General features: G+C 41.6%; 1 pseudogene; it reads left to right on the top strand.

The window, feature by feature from the left end:
- Positions 1 to 5,416: 5,416 nt before the first annotated feature.
- Positions 5,417 to 6,385, top strand: LOC148022455 (thiamine pyrophosphokinase 1 pseudogene; annotated as a pseudogene).
- Positions 6,386 to 8,492: the final 2,107 nt, after the last annotated feature.

Here is an 8,492-nt window from a genome sequence, read left to right as displayed (position 1 = left end):
CAGGCTCTAGCATCAGATCTAAGACAGGTTGGGATTCACCTGTTGACATATACACTATTTATGCCTACTTGGCTAAGTCTCATGGAGCAGATGTACTTGTTGAGGAGAAGCGTAAGAGGGATGAAGAAAATCCAAATGCAGCTAAAAAGACTAGAGGGGGTGAGTTTGTTACTTCACCTACTGCAGGACCGTCTTTGAGACCAGGGCCAGAACGACAGATGGAAGATGCTCAGAAGAAAGAAAAGAGGCAAGAACCTAGAGAGAGAAAGCAGCCAGGGTTTAGATTGATGTCCGATATTGAGACATCTACGGACATGAAGAAAATCTTTAATGACAAGATACTTGGCAGTGAGGTGACTTTTACTATTTCTGAGGTTTTGGGCATCTCGAAAAGAGAGTTTCAAGATCAGTTCCAAGAAGTCCTGAAGAGGAAAAGACATGCATTGCCTACTATTGATACACAGGGAGTTTTGATTGGGGAGTTGGATGAGGATGAGGATGAGGTTATGGTTGAGAATGCTTCTGTTTTTCCACAGATAGAGAAGAGGGTTCAGCCTATGCATTATGTTGAAACTGATGAGCCTGTCTTGATACCGCGTAGTCACTTTTCGCGGAGTCATTGGCCTAGGGCAACTACAGAAACGATGGTAAAAATTGGAGAGAAACAGGTGCCTTATGTTGCTTTGGTGGATCATGGTTCAGAGATTAATCTCATCGTTCGTGGAGTTTATGAAAATAATAGATGGCCTATGGATGTAGAGCATGGGTGGCGTATGAGAGCCGCCAACAACATTGCAGGTTATTTGTATGCTGCCTGTCCCAGTGTCAGGGTTTCTATTGGAGATGTAGAGGAGGATTTCCGTTTCTTTGTGCAGGATTCATGCTCTTATCCCATAATTCTTGGACAGGCATTCATCACAAAGATGCGCATGGAAACAAAAGTAATGGATGATGGATCTGCTTATGCACGGATTCGCAGTAAAGATGGTATGAGAGCAGTTCAGTTTATGACTGTGTACGTGAACCATGTTAGAAATAGGGATACTCTTAGAGATGCACCTTTGCCCACTGTGAGGGATTCAGGTTTTCATTAGGTACCGCTATTTCGCAAGACGATAGTGGTACAGAGCAGAGGAGATTGGAGTTCTTGCCTCCTGGTAGCAGTATTTTCTCCTCCAGTTTTGTTGGAATTTTAGCAAACAGTTCAATGAGTTATTAGAAGATTTCTAAGTTGCCTAGAGCTGCCATGCAGTACATATGCAAGAAGGAGAAAAATTTGAAAAATGCAGGTATTTTAGAGGATGATGAGCATATAGATGGGATGTATGATAGTATGATTTGTGCGGATACGATGACAGAGATGGAAAATATGCTGAAAACTGATATGCAGTTGTCACGGTAATGTATTAGTGCAATCCCTGGACATGTTTCATGAAATTGTAGATTTTGTGTCACAAATAGAGTCAGAGGCTGAGGTGACTCAGCAAAAAGTATTGAGTGCTGAAGAAATTCAGCAAACAGAGTTTCCGGCTGATTATGATTAGCTTATAGAGACATAGAGGGCTGAAAACTTTCAGCCAACAAAGTTTACTACTGAAATATTTCAGCATCCAGAGTTTAGGGCTGTTCCTATGCAGTCCATAGAGCAGAGGGCTGAGGATATTCAGCCATCCCACTGGAGTGCAAAATTGTTGATTTACAGCAACATTTGAGTAATGCAGAGGATCATAATGAAGCCAGGGTTGACACGAAATACAAGACTGTGGATAAGAAGGTGAAGCCAGTAGCTGTACCGCTTCCACCTGACAGTGATCAGCAAATAGAGAGGGCTGCCAAACAGCCAATTTTGAGGAATCCAGAGCATATAGGCCATAAATTTTCAGCAGAGACTCTTACTGAATTAAAAATTGGAAATGGTGATTTCTTGCGACCCACAGAGAAGCAATGCTTTCAGGAAATGCTTGAGCGACATGGAAGGGGGTTTGCTTTTTTCCCGCATGAGATTGGATATGTGAATCCAGATATTGTTGCTCCTATGGTGATCTTTACTATTTCTCATATTCCATGGAACCTCCGACCTATTCCAGTGCCTAAGGCACACCTACCAAAGCTAATTGACTTGTTGAATGAGAAAATCAGGATGGGAATCCTAGATCCATCATCTGCACCATACTCAAATAGGTGGTTTATGGTTCCAAATAAGAATGGTACTCTCCGATTTATACAGGACATGCAGCCAGTAAACAAAGTTACTATCAGGAATGTTGGTATAGGTCCAGTTGTGGATGAGTTTGCAGAAGCATTTCCTGGACGTACCATCTATTCTTTAGGTGATTTGTATTTGGGATATGATCAGTTTCAGCTGGCTTTGGAAAGCAGGGACATAACCACTATGAGAACTCTTATTGGGCTTGTCAGGATGTGTACCTTGCCTCAAGGTGCCACTAATTCTGTTGCGCATATGATGAATGCCATGCATAAGGTCCTTCGTGATTACATACCTCAGCTTACCATGCCTTTCTTGGATGATGTGCTCATTAAGGGATGTGCAGAAGAAGAGAAGAATGAGAGTCTAAATGAGCAGGGATGTTGATATTTTGTGGTTGATCATATTTCAGCTTGTGAGAAGATTTTGGCCAGGTTAGAAGAAGTGAACTTGACATTATCAGGGCAAAAAGCTGTTTTTGGAGTAAATGAGGTTGTCATTGTTGGACATATGTGTGGGTATTATGGCAGGAAACCCTCACTTGAGAAGGTGGATGCTATAGGCAAGATTACGGAGTATTGTTCTACCACTTCAGAGGTACGGAGATTCATTGGAGCTTGTGTGTTTTATATGATTTGGATACCCCATTTTGCACACATAGCAGATTGTTTATATCAGCTGCTTCGAAAGGGGCAGAAATTTTATTGGGATGAGAGCCACACTAGAGCCATGCGGAAATGAAGAAGTTATTGCAGATTGCTCCTACTCTCAGGAAAGTGGATTATAATTGCGGAAGGCCTATTGTATTGACAGTTGACACTAGTCCAATTGGCATAGGTTGGGTTGTGGGTCAAGATGATGCAGATGGAAATAGGTATGCTATTTGGTTTGGGGTGAAAGTCCTAAACGAGAGACAGAGGAGATATCTGCAAATCAAGAGGGAATTACTGGGAATTGTTACGGCTCTCAAATGTGACAAGGAGTACTTTATTGGAGCCTCAGTTGTGGTAGAGATAGATTGCTTGCCATTGATAGGTATGATTAAGAGTTGCTCTACTCCGGATATAGCTATGTTGAGATGGATTGCATACATCAAGTCATTAAATCCAGAATTTAAACACATAGCAGGGAAGGATAATCCAGTGGCGGATATGTTGTCTAGAGCTAGATATGATGATGAGGAGACACTACTTGCAGAAGAGGATGATGTAGAAATTTCAGCCGCTATGGTTGATCATGTTTGCCATGTCTATGATATTGTGGCGTTCATAGAAGAACTCTATGTTGGAGATTGGTTGCAGATTGGCAAGTACCTTAGTATACTAAGCAAAAGAGATGAGTGGACAGATGAAGAGTTCAAGAAGATCAGAAGAAAAGCCTATGGTTATTTTCTCAAGGACGGATTTCTTTAGAAGCATCCGAAGAAAAGAGGTGGATTACCCTTGCGAGTTGTCTGCGATAGAGAGACACAGTTACAAGTAATGAGGGAGTTTCACGAGAGTCCTTGGGCTGGTCATAGAGGAGTGTGGGGTACTTATGAGAAAATCAAGGAGAAATATTGGTGGAAAGGCATGTATAGAGATGTTTCTCACTTTGTAGAGACTTGCAGAGACTGCTAGATGTATTCGGTAGTGCGTCATCGAGATGAGCTTCATCCGACCTATCCGCTATGCATTCATTATAAGTGGGTAGTTGACTTGGTTACTATGCCTATGGGACTATGGCAGATGAGATATATTGTTTTGGCTAGAGACGATCTTACCAATTATGTTTAGGACAGACCTTTGAGAACGAAGACCACTAGTGCAGTGTGTAAGTTCTTATTGGAAGAAATTTTCTGCAGGTATGGCTATGTGGTTAAGATCACTGTAGATTGTGGTGAACTCGATGCAGATGAAGCTAGGGAGTTTTTCTCTCAACTAGGAATCAAGTTGGCTCTAACCACAGCATACAATCCAGAGGGAAATGGAAAGAGTGAAAGAGGACATCTGTCGATAGTGAAAGCATTAGCCAAAGTATGTAGAGGACGGATTGGAGAATGGCCGAGACTTCTACCATTTTCTTTATGGGCTGATCGTATGACTCACAGTGTTACCACAGGATATATGCCTGCAGAGTTGATGTATGGTCAGAAACCGGTTATGCTGACTGAGACTTGTGCTTTGACTTGGTCAGTTTTACCTTGGTAGGAGGATTTGACGAGAGAGGAGCTCTTAGCTCTTCGGATTCGGCAGTTGGAGAGAAGACCAAAGGATATTCAGCTAGCTATTGACAGGTTGAAGGTTGCTAGACTAAGAAATAAGGACAGGTTTGACAGCAGGCATCGCTTATGGCCTAGAGCAATAGAAGAGGGAGACTGGGTATTAGTCTTTGATAGCAGCCTTGAAAATCAGCATATTGTACTTCGGAAGATGGTGAAAAGATGGTTTGGACCGTACATAGTCAGACATATCTTTGATAATGCAACATATGAGCTGACAGAATTGGATGGGACAATGCTTAGAGTGCCTATTGCAGGAAAAAGAATCAGGATTTTCAAGAAAAGAGATGATGAGGATTATGCATTGGAAGAATTTGCAAGAGAAGAGCAACGAGAAGAAACTCCGATAGAAGAGATAGATGATATGACAGATAATCTTGCTAAAATACCGGAAATATATAATGAAGAGATTGATCTATACGTGGATCTTGATGATAATGATCATGGGTAGTTGGCCCATCCAGAGGATGCGCAGGATTAGAGGGGGTGGATGTCATACTGCTACGCATTCGAGGTGTGGAATCCACCAAAAAGCTGTGTGTGTGACATTTGTTACTTTGTACATACTTAGTTGTTGTGTTTGCATTTTTGTTCTACGTGGTGCCAAACAAGTTCATATTGAAATGTGTTCTAAAAGCTTGTAATAGCATTGGGCTGTAAGGCATGGTAGAATGATACCTGATCAGATAATCAGGACAGAATTTGATTTTGATGTAGAAGTAGAAAATGCACTCATTGATATGTACTCCAAACATGGAGAACCTGCTAAAGCTTATGAAGTGTTCAATGAGCTGGCAAATTCAGATGTAGGATCATGGGGTGCAATGATTGCTGGTGTTTTTTTTACAAGGTCATGATCTAGCCAGTATTAAACTTTATGGATGGATGGAACAGGAAGGTGTGTTTCCCAACAGGGTTGTCTTTTTGTCCGTCTGAAAGCTTGTGGCACTATGGGGGCTTTAGAAGTAGTTCAAGATGTCCATGCTGACATAACTAAAAGAGGTTTGGAAATGGATCTGCATGTAGGCAGTATACTAGTGGAAATGTATGGCAAAGGTGAAATGACATGTCGAGACAAGATGATAGAGTCGGAGGTTCCAACAATGGGCCATAGTTCCACTTTTCTTTCTAGTGCTTTTCTGAACCAAGAGCAGCCTAGTTCGACATTTGCACTTGTAGTGATGAACCATCAACTGCCTTTATTAACATGGTTTTTATGGGATAAATCATGTTTTCGAATATGCGCAGATGGGGGAGAAAATCGGATTTATGATGGTGCCCTTGATTTTTTGCCATCTGAGGATGCATTTGAAGTTCGTAAACGGTACAAACCTGATGTGATCAAAGGACACTTGGATTCTATTCGACTAGAGGTCAAGGAGTTCTATGCTGGGCTAGGCACGGAAGTCCTGGACAACTCATGGAATCAGGATACCACAGATCTTTGGAAATGCTTGTTGTATTTGAATGACACATTACCAGAAATAAAGAAAGAGAGAGTAAAAATAATTGTTCTTGGTGCCTTTGGGGGCAAGTTAGATCACATGTTTGCACATCTCAATGCACTCCACTTATTTCCTACAGTCCAGATTATTCTTGTGAGTGATGACAGCATGGCTTTCCTACTGCTGAAAGGATTCAAGCATGAATTTTTCATCAATCCATCAATTGAAGGTCCTCATTGTGGTCTAATTCCATTAACTGGTCCCTCTAACATCTCTACAACCGGCTTGAAGTGGAATGTAGATAAGTGTTCTTCACATTTCGGTGGCATTATCAGTACATCAAACATTCCTGAGAGCAACAGAGTGACTGTACAAGCAGATACTGATTTGGTCTGGAAAATAGAGCTACAGCAACTCTACGATCAACTTCGAAACACTATTGCTTTAAAGTCAAAGGCCCCTGGAGATTCATGATGAGATGTAGCTCTCCCATGCACTTTACCATTGGAATAGCAGCAATGTATAGCCTTTTATATTCCGCGTTTACAGAGATCTGTTACATTTGATAGATCTGCGGAGATAACCTTTGTTGTAATCTTATGGAGGAGGAAATGTGTTTTTAGTGTTGTGACAATTCAATTTGGCAGGAGCTAAAGATTTCAAAGAACAAGAGGGAAGAGAGATTGTTGACAGGCAGGAAATGAAGCACCAAACTCTTCCATTGGAAAGAGAAGCATTTGGACAAGAAGAAGACCATTGCCTTTCTGTTGAACCAGAGACTGGAAAAAGGGGATCTGTTTGTGGGCACGATTGGTGATGGTATGTATCTACTGCTTTTCTGAGGGGGGGAAGAAGGCCACTTTTCTAGGGCCTATTGCGGAAGGAACAAAGGATTGGGGGAGAAAAAGCATCACGGGAAGAGGAACAAGGGGAGAGGGAGCTCTAATGACACAAATTCAACAGATATAGATGATTGATTATTCTCAGTATCGAAGGCTACACACGGAGAAAAGGGAGAATCGTGTAAACTGAATTTGGTGGGTATCTCTGTAGAACAACAGGGAAAAGTGGAATTGAGAAGGAAAGGGAGAGCTTTTCCACAAGGAGGGTATTGAACCTTTTGAAAGCGCTTCACAGAGTAACGGCCTGCAAGATTATTCATCGTCGTCTGTAGCTATCGGCTGCATTTATAAAAAAGGACTATCCTGTCATGTCCTAACAACAAAGAAGATGTGGATGAGGTGGCAGATAAAGCCTAGCTGAAGGAGACTCAGAAGACAAGGATGAGGCTGCGATGCAGCTGAAGAAGCGGACAAGAGGGAGAATGCTGAGAGGAGATAGAGAGAGATATCCAGTGATTGCTACTGTGACAGATATGAAGCTAGGCACTGCTGTGACGGCAAAGAAGCTTGACATAATCTTCTGAAGTTGACGATGCAGCTGCTGCAACAACACTTAGAGGTTGCATCTTTACCCCTGTCACAGATAGAAAGCCTGAGTGCTGTTCGAATTCATATACCAAAAGACCTCCGTTCACTTGATGCCCGTGAAAGCAGTGCAAGTGGGATATATGGTTGCTGTTTTGGCAAACTGTCTGCCAATGCTTATCCATCTTGTTACAGATTCAACACAATTACCATGACTTTACTTAGAGCCTGATCCAAAACAGCACCTTATCATAGGTTTTGTTTGTGAAGATGTTGATCTTACCTGACATGGTTCTCTTTGTATTATGCAGTTTGCTTTTGAAGATGAAGTTTAGCCTGTTGATGCTTTGAAAGGCAGAAATACATTAATGTAGGCTTACAAACCTGCATTAGACTCTCTTCATATTACCAATATTGTGTATGCATGTAAGCAGGATAGTGAGGCTTTGTACTTCTGATATGGGATCAAGCTGAATAATGTTTTCAATACTCAGACTGCCTATTCTTTAATTGAAGAAGTAGATGGCATCAGTGCAACATGAACAGCTTGGTTATTTACAGATTCAGAGACTAGAGTTGGTGCAGAAAATAGAGCTTTTAAATTGAATTTGATGTGCTAAATTGACCTTCTATCCTGAAATTATTCAAAGTCCTCTGTGGTTGCGACTTTGCTTTCGAAATCCTTCGACAACGTGCCCGTAAGAATTTCTCTGTATTCAAAAACCACATCTAAATGTGCGTCTATGAGGTCTTTTTGTTGTAGTGTTTGGGCATAGCCCGACTCTTTGGGCGCCCAACCGCTTTAATTCTTTAGTGGGACAAAAGAAGACACAAAAGCTAAAGTGTGCTAATTGTAAAATTGGGCTATTTTTTGAGCTTGGAGATGAATAATATATCAAATACATGCTTTGTGGAGCGCTCACACAAGGCATGGGGGGAGATTGTAGCCAATTAGTCTTTTGCTTCATGTCGTGCAAGTCTTCTCTCTTGTTTTTGTGCAAAAGTAGAGTTCTTTTGTTCTTGGGGACCTTTCGGCACTCGCTACGAATGCATACAACATCCGATTTGTGCACCAGTTGGTTCTCTTGTTCTCCCTCTTCTGCAATCTTCTCTCTTCTCTTTCTCTCTCCCATTCCTCTTCTTGAGAATTAAAT

This window comes from Lygodium microphyllum, chromosome 16, assembly GCF_053477565.2.
Source record: "Lygodium microphyllum isolate KBCC chromosome 16, Lygodium_microphyllum_v1.1.10, whole genome shotgun sequence".
NCBI classification, from domain to species: Eukaryota; Viridiplantae; Streptophyta; class Polypodiopsida; order Schizaeales; family Lygodiaceae; genus Lygodium; species Lygodium microphyllum.
Note: the sequence above shows the minus strand (reverse complement) of the source record. Positions and strands in the feature narration are given on the sequence as shown.